Source organism: Labeo rohita, chromosome 22 (genome assembly GCF_022985175.1).
Source record: "Labeo rohita strain BAU-BD-2019 chromosome 22, IGBB_LRoh.1.0, whole genome shotgun sequence".
Lineage (NCBI taxonomy): Eukaryota > Metazoa > Chordata > Actinopteri > Cypriniformes > Cyprinidae > Labeo > Labeo rohita.
The window spans coordinates 391,838-411,566 of record NC_066890.1 but is presented as its reverse complement, the minus strand read 5'-3'; the positions used below and the strand labels follow the sequence as shown (position 1 = coordinate 411,566).

At 38.7% G+C, this 19,729-nt stretch overlaps 1 pseudogene; it reads right to left on the bottom strand.

Annotated features, from left to right (window-relative positions):
- Positions 1 to 11,362: 11,362 nt before the first annotated feature.
- LOC127154147 (desmoglein-2-like) lies at positions 11,363 to 17,459 on the bottom strand (annotated as a pseudogene).
- Between the last annotated feature and the right edge of the window lie 2,270 nt (positions 17,460 to 19,729).

Sequence of the window (19,729 nt, the reverse complement as noted above, 5' to 3'; positions counted from 1 at the left end):
GGGTAGTAACGATTTACATTTACTTCGTTACATTTACTTGAGTTAATTTTTGGGGTAACTAGTACTTTTAGAGTATATTTAAAGATAGGTACTTTTACTTTTACTCAAGTACATTTTTAGTGAAAAAACTTTACTTTTACTTCGCTACATTTTTTGGCGTTCCTCCGTTACTGACAAAATTGTAATAAATATTAGATGTATAAAATAATAATTCGTTTACGTGACTTGATATGAAGTTTCGCGAGACGTTGGAGAGGCTGCTTCGCGAGAGTCTGCTACACATTAGTGATGGGAAGTTCGGATCATTTTACCGACTCGGTTCTTTGAGTCTCGTTCAGCAAAATGAACGAATCTTTTTTCGAGTCATTTCGTTCATTTTGTTCATTTTAGCAAAATATAATTAAAATGTTACGTTTTACTTCCCTAACACATCTACTGCTTACACAAACGTTGATCACACTACAAACAAAACAAAACTATAATGCTATAAGAAACAGAAAATATGAATTCATTGTTTACCTGGGTCTTTAGTCTATGATTCGCTCACCTCACCTCTTATCTGACAAGTTTTCGGGTTCGAGTCGTTCGTTCATCACGTGACAGCCCTGTAACGTTAACCTATGCAGTCTGAGCCGGAAGGAGAATTGATTAGTTCATTTCTCGAGTCCTCGGGTTTGAGTCGTTCGTTCATCACGTGACATCCCCGTAATGTTAACCTATGCAGTCTGAGCCGGAAAGAGAATTGATTAGTTCATCTCTCGAGTCCTCGGGTTTGAGTCGTTCGTTCATCACGTGACAGCCCCATAAGGTGAACGAACGACTCTAAAACAGCTGAACTAATTCCAGTACAGGACCTAATAGGATGTTGCGCATGCGCGACTGAACGAATCACTCCCGAGACGACTCGTTCGTCCCGAGTCACATTAAAGATTCGTTCAAAATGAACGAATCGTTCAAGAACGACCCATCACTACTACGCATCTCCAGCTTAAGTTCAAGCTATCGGGGGCTGATCACCCGTGGCCGACATCGCTGCGTACAAAAATTCCAGCTCCAACATGAAAAAACATGTAGCGGTAAGTGTCAATAGCCGCTTTTCCACTATCGGGCCGAACCATTCTCTTCACTTAACCGTTCCGTGCCGATCCGGGTCAGTCAGCACGGATACGGTTTCATTTTCCACTGTGGTGCCGGTAACGGAACTCTTTGGAATGTAAATACAAATGCCTTAGTCGTTGCCTTGGTAACGCAATTGTAATATAAACAGAGATATGATCAGATATTTCTGTTTTTGGGACTTTGTTAAAGAACAGAAAAAAGGACACAACTATAAACAACACAAAAAAAAAAAAAAAAACAGAAGGCGACGACAGGTATAACGTTACCAACAAATGCTGAGGGGATATGCATGCTAACGGAGACGGACACAGAAGGTAAAACCTTTCTGAAAACAAACACATGTATTGACAGTATTAATGCATGAGCTGTGAACGCAGCGTAACAGCTGTTTACTTGGCTGTTTGATCATACAGTGCGCTTTCGCTTGGCACACACATTCTATCACGATAGTGGAAAAGCGGCTAATATGATGATGCCTATTTGAACCCTATTAATGGTATTTTGGTAATGGGCACTTTGACCTTATAGTACCATATTTCACACACTGTCCGAATGTTTTCATTGTGCAAGCAATGACAAATATCTTGTGAACCTTACAAACAACACACGTTCGTAAAAAAAAAAAACGTTCATTCTAAACGTCTGCATGTTTTCATATCCATTTTCCAAAAATCTAAATAAATTGAAGTGCATACTGTGACGTTATACACAAATTCGTACACTAATGTGCCCATCACAGGACTGAGATATAGGCTACTTTACTTCAGCCTATGTTTTATATAAACGAAACAAAGAGACTTTCAAGGAGAGGTGTGTGGAAGCTTTCCAAATAGTTTGAAATTCAAGGTTTTCGCTTCATATCAATCAGATCAGAAGTAACTAGTAACTAGCTACTTGAGTAGTTTTTCCATCGGATACTTTTTACTCTTACTCAAGTAACTATTGGGATTGTTACTTTTACTCTTACTTGAGTAAATATTTCCATAAGTACTTTTACTTTTACTTGAGTACAGATTTTGGGTACTCTACCCACCTCTGGTAACATCTACAAGCAATATGAGTGCTCCTGAGCTATATTTAAAGTGTCCCATACCAGTATGAATAAGGGTATGAATTTCATTTTTTTATTTCTAATAAATTTGTCACAAACCTGTTTTGTGTTTTGTCATTATGGTGTATGGAGTGTAGATTGTTGTGGAAAAACAGTCATGTAAAGCAGTTTAACATAAGGCATATTGCTGCAACATATCAAAACGAAGGGGTATGAATACTTTCGCAAGGCACTGTACCTCTGAGAAGTGCCTCCGAGTCGATGGCACATGAAGAAAATGAAAAACCTTTTTAAATAGTAATAGATTATTCCAAACTACATAAATGATTAGTTCACTTCCAGAATAAAAATTTGCTGATAATTCACTCACTTCTATGTCATCCAAAATGTTCATATCTTTCTTTCTTGAGTTGAAAAGAAATTAAAGTTTTTGGGGAAAACATTCTATGATTTTTCTCCAAATAGTGGACTTCAATGGGGATTCAAATTGCACATATAGGTGCATATAAACATATAGGTGGCCTTTTGCATATTTGAAGCAGTGACTGTATGATTTTGAGATCCATCTTTTCACACTGAGGACAACTGAGGGACTCAAGCACAACTATTAAAGAAGGTTCAAACATTCACTGATGCTCCAGAAGGAAACAATGCATTAAGAGCCGGGGGTGAAAACTTTTTGAATTTGAAAATCAAGGTAAATTGTACTTAATTTGTCTTTCAGGAAACATGCAAGTATGTTCTGTTGCTTCCGAAGGGCAGTACTAAATGGAATAAAAATGCTATTTCAATGAAATAAGAAATATCTGGACATCTTCATCCTGTTCAAAAGTTTTCACCCCCGGCTTCATCTATTTTTTTTTTTTGTCTTGTGGACTATATGTAAACATCTTTTATGTAAAATATCTTCCCCAGGACAGTGCTAAATAAAAAATAACATGCATTTTGTATGATCTCTCTTATTTTGTTAAAATTATTCACATTTTCACAGATTCTGCAAGGGGTTCCCAAACTTTCACACGCCACTGTATATGTTAAATATTGTCATTTGCATGCTTTCGGTGTGATTATACTGACTGTGTTTCCAAAACTTCAAGTGACGTTGTATCATTTGGAAAGGAAGCTTTCAAAAACAAGCAGCTTCATATTGGTAAACACACAATTTTCCTGTTGCATCATGCAAAGTAAATAGCCCTAATTGCTTTATCATAAATTCTGTCTTACTAGAGGACATATTTATGTCAGTAACAACAACAACAAAAAATTTAACATGACTGACCCGAGTTCAAATCCGCCTTTTGCCAAACTCTTTCTTCTTCCTTTTCACATCACATATCAGATCAGAAAGGCATTTATTTTCAGTAAAATGAAGGAAATAACTGAAAAGTGTAAGATAAAGTGTCTAACGGGTGTTCTGTAAGAGTCGGGAGTAGGTGTAGAAAGGGCTTTATTGTCCTAAGGCAGCATGCATTTAATAATTTTTAATAAAAATGATAATTTACACTCAATATGTAATTATTGCATACTGTTTTATAATGTACTACAATACTGAGGTGCAAATATCTCCAACGTTTTGCTGGGTCTCAAGAGGATATGCTGAGCAGTATGTATGTAGGGCAGCTTATGAAACAGGTGAAAATGTGAAGCTTTAAGAACCAGTAGATCCAGATCTCAAGTTGTTCAGGTGATAGCACAAACAAGAAAAGATTGACATACATTTACTTCGTTACATTTACTTGAGTTAATTTTTGGGGTAACTAGTACTTTTAGAGTATATTTAAAGATAGGTACTTTTACTTTTACTCAAGTACATTTTTAGTGAAAAAACTTTACTTTTACTTCGCTACATTTTTTGGCGTTCCTCCGTTACTGACAAAATTGTAATAAATATTAGATGTATAAAATAATAATTCGTTTACGTGACTTGATATGAAGTTTCGCGAGACGTTGGAGAGGCTGCTTCGCGAGAGTCTGCTACACATTAGTGATGGGAAGTTCGGATCATTTTACCGACTCGGTTCTTTGAGTCTCGTTCTCAGCAAAATGAACGAATCTTTTTTCGAGTCATTTCTGTTCATTTTGTTCATTTTAGCAAAATATAATTAAAATGTTACGTTTTACTTCCCTAACACATCTACTGCTTACACAAACGTTGATCACACTACAAACAAAACAAAACTATAATGCTATAAGAAACAGAAAATATGAATTCATTGTTTACCTGGGTCTTTAGTCTATGATTCGCTCACCTCACCTCTTATCTGACAAGTTTTCGGGTTCGAGTCGTTCGTTCATCACGTGACAGCCCTGTAACGTTAACCTATGCAGTCTGAGCCGGAAGGAGAATTGATTAGTTCATTTCTCGAGTCCTCGGGTTTGAGTCGTTCGTTCATCACGTGACATCCCCGTAATGTTAACCTATGCAGTCTGAGCCGGAAAGAGAATTGATTAGTTCATCTCGAGTCCTCGGGTTTGAGTCGTTCGTTCATCACGTGACAGCCCCATAAGGTGAACGAACGACTCTAAAACAGCTGAACTAATTCCAGTACAGGACCTAATAGGATGTTGCGCATGCGCGACTGAACGAATCACTCCCCGAGACGACTCGTTCGTCCCGAGTCACATTAAAGATTCGTTCAAAATGAACGAATCGTTCAAGAACGACCCATCACTACTACGCATCTCCAGCTTAAGTTCAAGCTATCGGGGGCTGATCACCCGTGGCCGACATCGCTGCGTACAAAAATTCCAGCTCCAACATGAAAAACATGTAGCGGTAAGTGTCAATAGCCGCTTTTCCACTATCGGGCCGAACCATTCTCTTCACTTAACCGTTCCGTGCCGATCCGGGTCAGTCAGCACGGATACGGTTTCATTTTCCACTGTGGTGCCGGTAACGGAACTCTTTGGAATGTAAATACAAATGCCTTAGTCGTTGCCTTGGTAACGCAATTGTAATATAAACAGAGATATGATCAGATATTTCTGTTTTTGGGACTTTGTTAAAGAACAGAAAAAAGGACACAACTATAAACAACAAAAAAAAAAAAAAAAAAAAAAACAGAAGGCGACGACAGGTATAACGTTACCAACAAATGCTGAGGGGATATGCATGCTAACGGAGACGGACACAGAAGGTAAAACCTTTCTGAAAACAAACACATGTATTGACAGTATTAATGCATGAGCTGTGAACGCAGCGTAACAGCTGTTTACTTGGCTGTTTGATCATACAGTGCGCTTTCGCTTGGCACACACATTCTATCACGATAGTGGAAAAGCGGCTAATATGATGATGCCTATTTGAACCCTATTAATGGTATTTTGGTAATGGGCACTTTGACCTTATAGTACCATATTTCACACACTGTCCGAATGTTTTCATTGTGCAAGCAATGACAAATATCTTGTGAACCTTACAAACAACACACGTTCGTAAAAAAAAAAACGTTCATTCTAAATGTCTGCATGTTTTCATATCCATTTTCCAAAAATCTAAATAAATTGAAGTGCATACTGTGACGTTATACACAAATTCGTACACTAATGTGCCCATCACAGGACTGAGATATAGGCTACTTTACTTCAGCCTATGTTTTATATAAACGAAACAAAGAGACTTTCAAGGAGAGGTGTGTGGAAGCTTTCCAAATAGTTTGAAATTCAAGGTTTTCGCTTCATATCAATCAGATCAGAAGTAACTAGTAACTAGCTACTTGAGTAGTTTTTCCATCGGATACTTTTTTACTCTTACTCAAGTAACTATTGGGATTGTTACTTTTACTCTTACTTGAGTAAATATTTCCATAAGTACTTTTACTTTTACTTGAGTACAGATTTTGGGTACTCTACCCACCTCTGGTAACATCTACAAGCAATATGAGTGCTCCTGAGCTATATTTAAAGTGTCCCATACCAGTATGAATAAGGGTATGAATTTCATTTTTTTATTTCTAATAAATTTGTCACAAACCTGTTTTGTGTTTTGTCATTATGGTGTATGGAGTGTAGATTGTTGTGGAAAAACAGTCATGTAAAGCAGTTTAACATAAGGCATATTGCTGCAACATATCAAAACGAAGGGGTATGAATACTTTCGCAAGGCACTGTACCTCTGAGAAGTGCCTCCGAGTCGATGGCACATGAAGAAAATGAAAAACCTTTTTAAATAGTAATAGATTATTCCAAACTACATAAATGATTAGTTCACTTCCAGAATAAAATTTGCTGATAATTCACTCACTTCTATGTCATCCAAAATGTTCATATCTTTCTTTCTTGAGTTGAAAAGAAATTAAAGTTTTTGGGGAAAACATTCTATGATTTTTCTCCAAATAGTGGACTTCAATGGGGATTCAAATTGCACATATAGGTGCATATAAACATATAGGTGGCCTTTTGCATATTTGAAGCAGTGACTGTATGATTTTGAGATCCATCTTTTCACACTGAGGACAACTGAGGGACTCAAGCACAACTATTAAAGAAGGTTCAAACATTCACTGATGCTCCAGAAGGAAACAATGCATTAAGAGCCGGGGGTGAAAACTTTTTGAATTTGAAAATCAAGGTAAATTGTACTTAATTTGTCTTTCAGGAAACATGCAAGTATGTTCTGTTGCTTCCGAAGGGCAGTACTAAATGGAATAAAAATGCTATTTCAATGAAATAAGAAATATCTGGACATCTTCATCCTGTTCAAAAGTTTTCACCCCCGGCTTCATCTATTTTTTTTTTTTTTTGTCTTGTGGACTATATGTAAACATCTTTTATGTAAAATATCTTCCCCAGGACAGTGCTAAATAAAAAATAACATGCATTTTGTATGATCTCTCTTATTTTGTTAAAATTATTCACATTTTCACAGATTCTGCAAGGGGTTCCCAAACTTTCACACGCCACTGTATATGTTAAATATTGTCATTTGCATGCTTTCGGTGTGATTATACTGACTGTGTTTCCAAAACTTCAAGTGACGTTGTATCATTTGGAAAGGAAGCTTTCAAAAACAAGCAGCTTCATATTGGTAAACACACAATTTTCCTGTTGCATCATGCAAAGTAAATAGCCCTAATTGCTTTATCATAAATTCTGTCTTACTAGAGGACATATTTATGTCAGTAACAACAACAACAAAAAATTTAACATGACTGACCCGAGTTCAAATCCGCCTTTTGCCAAACTCTTTCTTCTTCCTTTTCACATCACATATCAGATCAGAAAGGCATTTATTTTCAGTAAAATGAAGGAAATAACTGAAAAGTGTAAGATAAAGTGTCTAACGGGTGTTCTGTAAGAGTCGGGAGTAGGTGTAGAAAGGGCTTTATTGTCCTAAGGCAGCATGCATTTAATAATTTTTAATAAAAATGATAATTTACACTCAATATGTAATTATTGCATACTGTTTTATAATGTACTACAATACTGAGGTGCAAATATCTCCAACGTTTTGCTGGGTCTCAAGAGGATATGCTGAGCAGTATGTATGTAGGGCAGCTTATGAAACAGGTGAAAATGTGAAGCTTTAAGAACCAGTAGATCCAGATCTCAAGTTGTTCAGGTGATAGCACAAACAAGAAAAGATTGACATTAGGACTACCCACTGCATGCATATGCAAATTATGTCTTTGGGGTATGTACAGGAGGAAAAACAAAAAACAAAAAGTAGAATGCTTACTTTAGCCACAAACTCCTCTTTTGTGAAGTCAACATTTTCATAAAGTCTTGTTGGTGGAAGAATCCATTCTCGTTTTCTTCGATTAGATCTGCTGTTGGCTCCCGATGCCAAAAAATGAGATTTTTTTCAGAATGTTAGACAATTTCCAATGCACTGACATTGCTTCATTTACCATACTGTATTACTATTAGCCACCTTTATGAAAATGTATTATTTTTAATAAAGTTGTCTTGTCTTCATTAAAATAATACACACTTCCAGAGAAAAAGGTACAAAGCTGTCACCGGGGAGGTACAAAAGCTAAAAGGTACATCTTCAAACCTTATTTACCCCTAAATGGTACAAATTACTACCTTAATAGTAATTTAAAAGTAGATAATAACTAAAGTGTACTTATTATTACCTTTTGATAGGGTGCTGCCCTAGTGAGAGTTTTGTACCTGTTTACCTGAGTGTATACTGTATGTTAAATCTTACACAATTCATGCAAAGATCAGATAAAATGTGTTTGTCTTACATTTTAGTAAACTTTTCATTCCTAGTCACGCCGATTTTATCTACAGTGTCAACTGTTTATGGTTGACAACTGTTGATGGTTATTGAAAATAGATCCAAATGCTGTTTTTCTAGTGTGTAAATTCTAACAATAATAGATTACCACAGCACTGGTTTACACCATGTGAAAGCAGTTTTATGTGGCCTTTTACATACTTTCTCTCTATACTTGTAAATGCTTTTGGGAAATATTTATGACCTGCCATCACAGCACTCTAGACATGTACATAGGAATGAACAGAATTGAAAAATCAGTTAAAATTCACCTTCTTGCCTAAAAACAACAGGTAATGTCCATTTACACAAAGCATGAATCAAAATTTTTCTTATAACCAAACATGCATTTTCATGTAAAATTTTCCTTTTTACTGTACACTGAACTAGAACACATACTGTAAGAACCTGCTGCTGTAGCACAGAGTGCAGGTTTAAACTTGAGACTATGCTGCCCACAGGCGTTTTCATAATAACAAGCAGATGCCTCTGCCTGCCATGTGGTTAAGATAACAAAAGGCCACAGCAATTAATGGCTATTTTGATACACATTTTACTATCACAGTGTAGTGGCTTGCTTAATAACATGAAATGATATATCAATGTTATCAAAATTATCAGATCAAACTGGAACTGATCAGATCAAATCTATCCATTCAACACTGTATAAGCTAACATTCAAAAGCTTTTAAAAAAAGAAACATATTTATTGTTTTTGTTTTGTCTAGTAGTCTCACATTATGTGAAAATGTTCACAAATGTTTGTAAACATGTCAGAATATGTCAGTACTGAGAATTGTTTTATCACTTGAAATTGGACAAAACCCTTTTTGTTAAATGTTTGGCCTGAAAAGGCCAAACAGCCTTTCCTTTCAGGAAAACAAAAGGTTTAATATTTTGCAAAATGCAAATGCAAAAACATTTAACATTTATAGCTTACGTGTTTAAATACTTTCCAGTTCCTTTAAACAGACTGGCAACACTTTAAAGAACTTTAAGAATTCACCTGTGCTACAAGTTCATGTGCTACACCTCTCACAGAAACACAGTCCGCCCCAAGCAAAACATACACAGAAAGGAAAAACCTGACCAGTGTGGCAAAAACATCAAAACAGTTTCATACCACTGGATGGTGTGTGTATTAAAAAAATCACTCTAGCCAAATAAATGATAAATGGAATGTTGCTTTATTAAGCATGAATGGGGAAAAAAACTGATCTGGGTTACATAAAATGTCATGTTTTTTTTTTTTTTTTGTCATTATAAATTTGTTAATGAAATGACTTAAAGAGTAAAACACCACATGCATTTTTAGTGTTTGAAACTACTGGGGGGAAAAAAAAGATACATTTTTACCAAAAGACAACATTGTTTAAAAACACAGAATGACCATCTTACAAACACCTTAGTATAACTTCGATTTAGATTTAGATTTTAGATAGATTCACCAAAAATATGTGACAAAAATCCCAAGAGAAACCACATTTTAAAATACTGGAAAAAAAAGATTAATGTAGTAGTATCTGTGATATGAATTTAACAGAACATAACATTGACACCTCCCTACTGTTTACAGTTAACAGTAACTTTTGGGTCAGTCTGAGAGACAGATTGTGTCTGTTCGAATCCACACACCTTAGCCAAAGTACTGAACTTTGATTCCAGGGTGTCCAAGAACTCCAGATCATCATTAGACTCAGTGAAGCTGCTGCTAATGGAACTGGTAACAGATCCTTCACCCTCATAATCATAGTGCGTCGGTCTTTGCTTTGGAGAACTTTTCTCCAAGATATACATTGTTTTCTGCAAAAGAATGTGGAGAAATGTAATGTAATTTCAATTCAGTGTTAAAGGGGTAGTCCACCCAAAAATGAGAATTCTGTCATCATTTGGTCACCTACCCAGATAGCACACGTACATCTGCAAGATGTCAGTTAAAGATCACTTGATCTGAAAAGCATCTGCTGTGTACTAACATCTGACAGACATCTGTAAGATGTCAATTTTACATACATTCTAAATCATAAATATCTTAAAGACATTTGATAGGAAACGTCCTATAGACGTATTGCAGATGAACAAAATACGTCTTGCAGATGTAAATGCAGACAACAAATAGACATCTCCGTGATGTACATGTGCTATCAGGGTACATGTTGCTCCAAAACTGTTCGGATTTCTTTTTTCTGTGAAACGTGAAACGAAAAGTTATTTGGGATCCACTGTTGTTTTGGAACCCTTTCACAATATACCGATAGCACACATACATCACAGAGACGTCTATCTGACGTCTGCATTTACATCTGGAAGACATATTTTTTAGAGTGTTTGCTCATCTGGAATAGGTCTATAGGACATTTCCTATCAGATGTCAAATAGATGTATATTATATGTCTTTAAGATGCTTTCCAGATAAAGTGATCTTTAACAGACATCTTGCAGATGTATGTGTGCTTTCTGGATATGGACGAAAACATTATATCTTCTTTTGTGTTCCACAGGAAAAAGAAAATCATTTGGAATTTTTGGGTGAATTTTGGGAAAAACTTTACTGAAACTGCATTCAATCTTAAGTTATCCAAGATGTAGATTAATTTGTTTCTTCATCTGAACAGATTTTGAATACAGCACCCATTCACTGCAGAGGATCTATTAGTGAGAAAGTGATGTAATGCTAAATTTCTCCAAACTTATCTACATCTTGGATGGCTTGAGGGTGAGTAGATTTTTTTGCCAATTTCAATTTTTGGCTGAACTATTCATTTAAAAACACCTCAAAACAAATTTTAAAAGCTCACATACTTGTGCGATGTATTTTCTTAGGAATGTATCAAGAAAAATATGTCCTTCTTGCCGCCTGACTTGGTTTTCCATGTCCATGTCATAGTAAAAGCCTCCAAATGCACTCTTCTGCACCATTCTTGTCATTTTAGAACTGTTACTGTTGTATACAGCCTGATTTGACCCGGAGACCTGAATTTTACCCACTGGGATATTAGAGGTAGCTTTCACCTTACTTATAGGTTCTTTGGATGTTTTTATTTCATCACCCCCTTCCTTATAGGATTTGATGGGATGGCCGTCAGAGGAACATCCTGCAAAACAAACAGAATCCGTTATCACACGGCAGAAGTGTTTTACACTTTCACTTGTTCCCTCAGAATATAATTATTAGCTGTGCAAGATCTAGAAGGGATTTTTTTTTTTCTTTTTACCCCATCTACTCCTTTTCCCTCTGTGTAATAGGAGATAAGGTGTTCCTTGGTTTCAAAATATCAATAAAATGTAATCCACTTTCATATTTTGTTGTGGCCACGAGCAGTACTAAAAATAAAGACAGACAAACAAACACACTTAAAACGTATGTCTATTTTACAATCTTACACTCTTAAAAATAAAGGTGTTTTACACATTCACTTGTTCAACCTTTAAAAGGTTCTTCACAGCGATGCCTTAGAAGAACCATTTTTGGCCCACAAAGAACCATTCAGTCAAAGGTTCTTTAAAGAACCATCCCTTTCTTACCTTTTCATAATCTGAAGAACCTTCATTCACCACAAAGAAACTTTTGTGAAACAGAAAGGTTCTTTAGATGTTCACGGTTCTTTATAGAACCATTTAGACAAAAAAAAAGGTTCTTCTATGCCATCATGAAGCACCTTTATTTTTAAGAGTGTACCACCAATAATAAATTTACAGTGGTAAACCACAGCAAAGCAAACTCATGCTCACAGATTAGGCAGAGGAATCCTGGAACCAGTAAAACAATTCCTGCTTTTCCAAAACTGGCTGATGTAGTTCGTAGTGCAGCCACTTTTGAAGCACAAAATGCTCCTTCAGAGCAAGTGCAAACCTCTAAACGGAGGACTTGCTTTTCAGGGCAGGCCAGTCCTTGCTTGTCTCTGATTTCCATGGTGACTTCATAAAAACCAGACCATATGTCATCTTCAGCAAACAGCGAGGCACTTATATCTGAAGAGGTAAGAAACGGTTAAGAGAAACTGACTATTACGTCATTCTTAACTCAAAGTGAACAAGTATGATGATTATCTGCTGTATGTGTGGCACAAATGCTTTTATGCTTAGATCAAGAAGCTTTTTCATCATTCAGATCCTTGTAAATAAATTATCTATATCTATTATCTGTCTGGTTTTACCATTTATTCTCTGCAGGTTCCATTTGCCCTTTGTCTTCTCTGGTATCAAACTGAACTCTAGTGGAGCTCCGTTGGGATCTGAATCTTCATCTTCTGCTGTCACATTGACTACTCTGGTATCACTGCAGACAGTCTGCACATTATTAAGCAGTCTGGGGCAGTTATCATTCAGGTCCTCCACCTGCAAAGCTATAGTCCCTGTAGATGTCTGAGGGGGTAGTTCTAAAATTATAACAAACACAAAACATGTTACAGTTAACCTTCTTAGATGATTTGTAGACTCCTTTGCTACTGTTTAATAAGCATCCCAGGATGCACATCATCATGAAGTTGAAGAAATTAAACAGTGTGCATACTAACCATCTGAAATGCAGAGGATCTTGGCATAGTAGGTCCCATTTACCACAAATGGAGAGTCACGATCTGGTACCTTGTTCAGTTTTATCTCAGCTGTTTCCATGTCAATAGAAATCCAGTTGTCAGGGTCATATCCCTTTGTATATCTAAACAAACATGGACCATTACATTATTGCAATTATAAATTCTACATTTGGTTTAGCAATTTGAAGGGTTAAGAATAGTTGCAAACCTCAAATATAGTTGTTAATCAAATATTGTAAAACTGTTAATGCTAAGGTGTATTAATGCTTATTAAACATGTTTGATATGCATGGCTTGACTGCATATTCTACCAGATAATTTTGTTAAAACTTGTCTTTTTTATTAAGAAATGCTTGGGGAACACTTACTTCACTTTTTCAGCTGTTTTGCCTGTCTTCTTCTATAGCAGTGTAGGTGTCAATTACTCTTGGAAAAGAATTGAAGTTTTTTTCAGATACAGATATAGGCTTGACCTTTGGTTTAAACTTTGGGCCTTCTGGTTTGTTTCTGACACTGATCTTCACTGAATATGTCTTTTGTTTGGACACACTGGAGCTTCCTCCAAAAAACACAACTCCATCACCTGCACCAGAAGCTCCAGCTCCACCACCTGCACCTGCTGCTCCTGCTCCTGCTCCACTCCCTAGAGGTGCTCCTGGAAGAGCTTTGTTTGAAACAACTAGGTTCAGGTTCATATTAGATGTTGACTCAAAGTCAACAGGCTAGAGAGAGAACAAGGTGCGACTGGTTACTCAAAAAAACCTCATAACAAATATGTAAACAACACACACTTATTGCATTTCAGCCCTGATCTCTTTGCTTCATCACATGAACTTCTCAGAACTGTGTACAAAATAAGCACTGACCTTGTTGAGGTACAAAACACCCATGTTTGTCTTCGGATCAGTTTCAATAGAGAAACGTCCATCCTCGTTCCCCGAGACTATTTCAAACTCGGCCAACCAATTGTCTGTCCTTTCTTCATCGTTATCCAGCGCCTGGATCCTCAAAACCTCAACAGGTGCCTCATTCTCATCGATACTTGCTGAAAACTATGAAACCAGAAAAAATGTCCACTCTTTTTTTCTTTCACCATGTATTATTTAATTTTTTGTTATACTACAGTAGATAACTGAGAGAAATATCCTTGAGAAAAAAAAGTACACATACTTTTAAGCATACTTAAAAAAAAAACAAACAAACAAACAAACATATTTTAAAAGAATATACTAGTGCGAATTGAATGTAATGTTTTTTTTTTTCAGACACTGTTACTGCATATTATTTTAATCAAGTACATTACAGATTCTTTAGCCTACAAGATCACATGACGAAAATGTACCTGTGGGAATGTGCAAGCCACGAAATACCAATCACTGCAGTTTCCAACAGAAATTAACACTAGAGGCAGTAAAACAGCGAGCACTTATAATCGTTTTCATACATATTTACGATTACAGCTCTATATGTTTTGCTTCCTGGACATAACAAGCTTTCTCGGTAGCTCAGCCGGCATGAATTGGACTTAGGATGCTGAATCCTTGGGTATCGGGACTCGTGATGAAAGAGCTGAAAAATGATAGACTAAAAAGCAAGTTATAATGGCATGCTTGCGATTGTGTTTTTACATCACATTTGCTTTTGTTCATACTATCAGGTAGGTTTAGGTGTAGTGCAGATGGTACATTCTTTTTTAAAACATCACAGAGCATTAGAGTTATAGTGCCACTCAACAGACATTTCAAGTCAGAACTGCGGTTACGCGTACAAAACCAACGTCGCATAAAAACCATATGTACGTTCATCTGTTCCAAGGGAATAACTGAACTTAGCATCCGATGACCCCTTTAAATACACTTTTTTTCATTAATATTATGTTAAATGCAGTTCATATATATATATATATATATATATATATATATATATATATTTTTTTTTTTTTTTTTTGATATATTTGATTTGATGTTTCCAGTCAATGGGACCCACAGCTTTGAGAGTCAAAAAACAACAACAACAAAAAAAAAAAACCCCAAAACAAACACAGACAAAACCAAATTGCACCCTCTGGCTTGTGATGATACATTGAGGTGTTAAGACACAAAACATTCAGTCTTAACAAGAAACTGAACAGTATTTATATGATTTTTTTACCTCTGATCCACCACAATGTCCACCACAACAGCCGGCGCATGACGCGTCAATGTGCTCCGGCATAGCAGACACATGCGCAAAGTGATCTGTCGTGCGTATACGTCACTTCTTGTTTACACAGTGCATAGAGATTGTGGGTACAACAGCTACTCAAAATGGTAATAACTTGTGCTTGTCCTGATTGTTGCAACCGATTAAAAACTAAAAGATTACGTTAGCTTGCGCAAACTCATCTGGGAGTGTTGACTTTTCACCGACTCCCGACTGAAGTTATGGTTGCTTGCTCTTTGGCTGGATATCAACACACCCATGAAGTTACTAATAGTGTGGAGGGTCTGCAGCGATCATTTTTCCCCTGATGATTTTAGAGACCCAGAGGGGGAACAGTACTATTGAAATCATCAGCTGTGCCTATGGTTTTTTTTACAACTAAATGAGGTCACGCAACAGCTGTTGTGAACGCGTTCAGGACAGTTGGACAGTGCAGTGGATCAGAGGTAAAAAAAATGATACAAATATTGTTCAGTTTCTTGTAAAGCCTGTTTGTTTTGTGTAAGACCTCAGTGTATTGTCACGAGACTCGGGGTTTAATTTGGTTTTGTCTCTGTATGTTTTTTAACTCTCAAAGCCATGGGTCCCATTGACCGTCATTATATGACTGACAGACTGCAACGGTTTGAGTTAAAATTTTTGGTTGTGTTCTACTGAAGAAACAAAGTCACCTACATCTTGAATTTTTACATTTTTGGGTGAATTATCCCTTTAATTTAGATTAACTAATACATATAGTCACCTCATCCTTCTCCAATGTAGGAATATTGTCATTGACATCCGTGATGTCTATAAATACGGTAGCCATTGCAGAATTTCCCTCAGGACTTCCGTACATGTCAGCAGCTTGCACAGTAAGAACAAAAGATCTGTGTACCTGAGAACACAAGAGAATGGAAACGTGAACATCCAGACTATTTGGTGGTAACTTTTAAAGCTACTGACACACAAACACATGTAAAAAGATCAGTATAACTGGTAACAAATACCTCTCTGTCAAGGGTTGGGTTCTTCACAGAGATTGTTCCATTGCCTTTATCAACAGCAAAGAAAAGCATGCCATTGTTTGGCTCTTGCTTGATCAAGGTGTATGCTATCCTAGTGTGAAGAGTGTTGGGCTCATCTGCATCTTTGGCCACAACTTGTGTTACAGAGGTACCTAGAAATGAGAGAGAGATTACAAAAACAAATCTATCACGCAAGATCTTTAAGTTAAATTGATTAGTTGATTAGTCATTCCTAATTTCAGCATATCAAACAATTTTTGAGAACTGCTCACCAACTGGGCTCCCCTCATAAACACTTTTATTTTAACATAATATTTATTTTAACATTATCTTCAGCTATGGTGTTGTTAGTATACCATGCAGTGGCAATAAGCTACAAGACAAAAAAAAAAGATCTCATTACAAAAATGTACCTGATATACCGTCATGTAGGTTTTGTGACATATTTATTTATTATAAATATTATTTATTTATTTTGGCGCTAAAAGAGTGTTCGTTTTTTCCCCACTGGAACAGTTGAACAGCTATGTTTTATGTGATGTTGGATTTGAAAATGTCTTTTGAGTGGCGCTACAACTCTAATGCACTGTGATGTTTTAAAATGAGCAAGCTTGTTACATCCGGAAAGTGAAATATATGGAGCTGTAATCATAACTGTGTATGAAAACGATTACAAAATGCTGTTTTACCATCTCCAGTGGACATTTCTGTTGGAAACTGCAGTGATATGTAGGCTACCTATTGGTACATATTTCACGTCTTGTGAAAACATTCCCACAGGTACGTTTTCTTATGAGATCAGGTATAATTTGTAACCTGGCTGCCTTCAAATTTTAGGTTCAGTCAACTCAAAAAAAGTTCATTCAACTTGAAATTTTAAATTATACTAAGTGACAGCTTAGATATTTGAGTTGATTCAACTTAAAATTTTAAGGCAGCTGGGTTACTTACCCATGCGTTAAGTTTAACAAACACAAATCTAAGTTCCCCTTCAGGAACTCGAGCTGCGTCCGAAAACGCTATGGAAACACCTTTGGCGGAACCATGCTCTAAATGCATGTGTAATCTGGCCAATCGAAGGGCGATATGTCACGGGCAGATGACGCCCCTACTGGGGAAGAGCGAGTTGCACCGCATCACACCGTGTCCGTCTCTCCTCTGTGCCCTCGGGAGGTCAGTCTGCTGCCCCTGCCAGTGTTACAGGGCACAGCGGCCTCCAGCGAGCACATGTCCCGGATTTCTCCGCCCGAGGACGTAGCGGAACCTCGGGGGGTCTCTAGAACAGTTAGCTCGGCAGTCTCCTGCCGGTCCGCCATTACAGGTCTCCGAGCTAGTAGTTCAGTCAACACCAGAGGCCAGCCTCGAGTAGCTGGTCTCCGTAGTAGACTATTTAGCAGCGTGGAAGCTACAGCCAAATGTGTCTGCATGGGTCCTGCATATTGTAGAAGTAGAGACCTTTCTGAGGAAGGAGGCCATCGAGGTGGTCCCTCCTCATCACAGGGAGTCCGGGTTCTACAGCCGGTACTTCATAGTTCCATAGAAGGATGGGGGGCTACGTCCCATTATAGATCCTCATTGACTCAATCGCTCAGTAATGAGGTTGAAGTTCAAGATGCTTTCTGTCAAGCAAGTAGTGTCACAAATCAGGTCCAAGGACGCGTACTTTCACGTCTCCATCCTTCCTCAACACAGGAAGTTCCTGAGGTTCGCTTTCAGGGGCGAAGCTTACCAGTATGAGGTTCTTCTCTTCGGCCTAGCACTCTCACCCCGCATGTTTACGAAATGCGTAGTCCGCATACTGAACTACATTGACGGCTGGCTGATCCTAGCAGCGTCAGAGAGTTTAGCGGCTCGGCATCGAGATGCCATTCTTGCACACATGGAAATGTTGGGGTTAAGACTAAACGTTAAGAAAAGTGTCCTTTCTCCACTTCAGAGAACCACTTACCTAGACGTGGTGTGGAATTCGACCACGATGCAGGCACGTCTGTCCCCTGCTTGGATCGAGTCAATCCTCACCGCAGACACGAGAGTCAAAGAAGTTCGGGCACTCACTGTGAAACAGTTTCAACAACAGCTGGGTCTGATGGCAGCTGCGTCCAACATGATACCTTTTGGCCTGCTGTACATGAGCACCTTACATTGGTGGCTCAAGACCAGGGGGTTCTCCCCGAGGGGAAACCCGCTTCACATGATCAAGGTCACACAGAGGTGCCTACGTGCCTTAGACATGTGGAGGAACCCTTGGTTCCTAAATCAGGGCCCGGTGCTGGGAGCTCTTTGTCGCCGCATCACGCTAGCGACAGATGCATCCCTCACCGGATGGGGGGGTGGTCATGAGTGGCCGTTCTGCCCAAGGTCTGTGGAGTGGTCGTCATCTCAGTTGGCACATCAACTGCCGAGATGCTGGCCGTATTTCAAGCCTTGAAGTACTTCCTTCCAGACCTGAGAGATCGCCATGTGCTGGTGTGCACCGACAGCATAGCAGTGGTCTACTATATCAACCACCAGGGAGGTCTGCGTTCGCGCCCCTTATACAAGCTGGCGCACCAGATCCTCTCCCTGTGAGCAGTTCATATTCCTGGGCATCTGAATGTGGGAGCAGACGTCCTGTCGAGGCAGGGGCCGAGGCCTGGGGAATGGATGGTTCACCCAGAGTTGGTGAGGCAGATACGGAAATTCTTTCGTCCAGCTCAAGTGGATTTCTTTGCCACGAGGGAGAATGCTCAATGTTTCTCTCTAGTTCATCCAGCTCCCCTAGGGCTGGATGCCATGGTACAGACGTGGCCGAGGCGACGTTTGTACACTTTTCCCCCGATCGCTCTGCTCCCGGGAGTTCTGGAGAGAGTCCGCCGGGATGGGTTCAGTTTACTGTTAGTAGCCCCGTACTGGCCGGGCTGAGTATGGTTCTCGGACCCCATATCTCTCCTCGACGGCTCTCCATGGGTGATTCCCGTCAGGAGGCATCTCCTCTCACAGGTGGGGGGCACCATCCACCATCCAGGCCTCTGAGGGGGCACAGCTCATAGCTTCCGGTCTCTCAACCGAGGTTGTTGAGACCATCCTCCAGTCCAGAGCTCCCTCTACGAGGAAACTGTACGCCCTGAAGTGGAAGCTTTTCACTTCATGGTGTGGAGAACGCCAGCATTTCTCACCATTAAGACAGCGCTGCTGTTAGCTCTAACTTCCCTCAAGTGGGTGGGGGACCTGCAGGCCCTTTCGGTGGCCTCTTCTCATTTAGAATTCGCTCCTGGTATGACCAAAGCTTTTCTGTACCCCAGGCCGGGGTACGTTCCCAAGGTCCCCACTAACACACCACAGCCGGTCGTGCTCCAAGCTTTCTGTCCTCCTCCCTTTCGGGAGCCCGACCAGCAGAAGCAAAACTGTATGTGCCCAGTGCGTGCCCTGGATGCCTATGTCCACAGAGCTGCCCTGTGGCGTAAAACAGACCAGCTGTTCGTCTGCTATGTCCCCCCTAAGAAGGGTTATCCTGCTACTAAGCAAACTCTGAGTAGATGGACTGTAGATGCCATATCTACTGCTTATGAGTCCTCTGACCTCCCCTCGCCTCTGGGGGTCAAGGCTC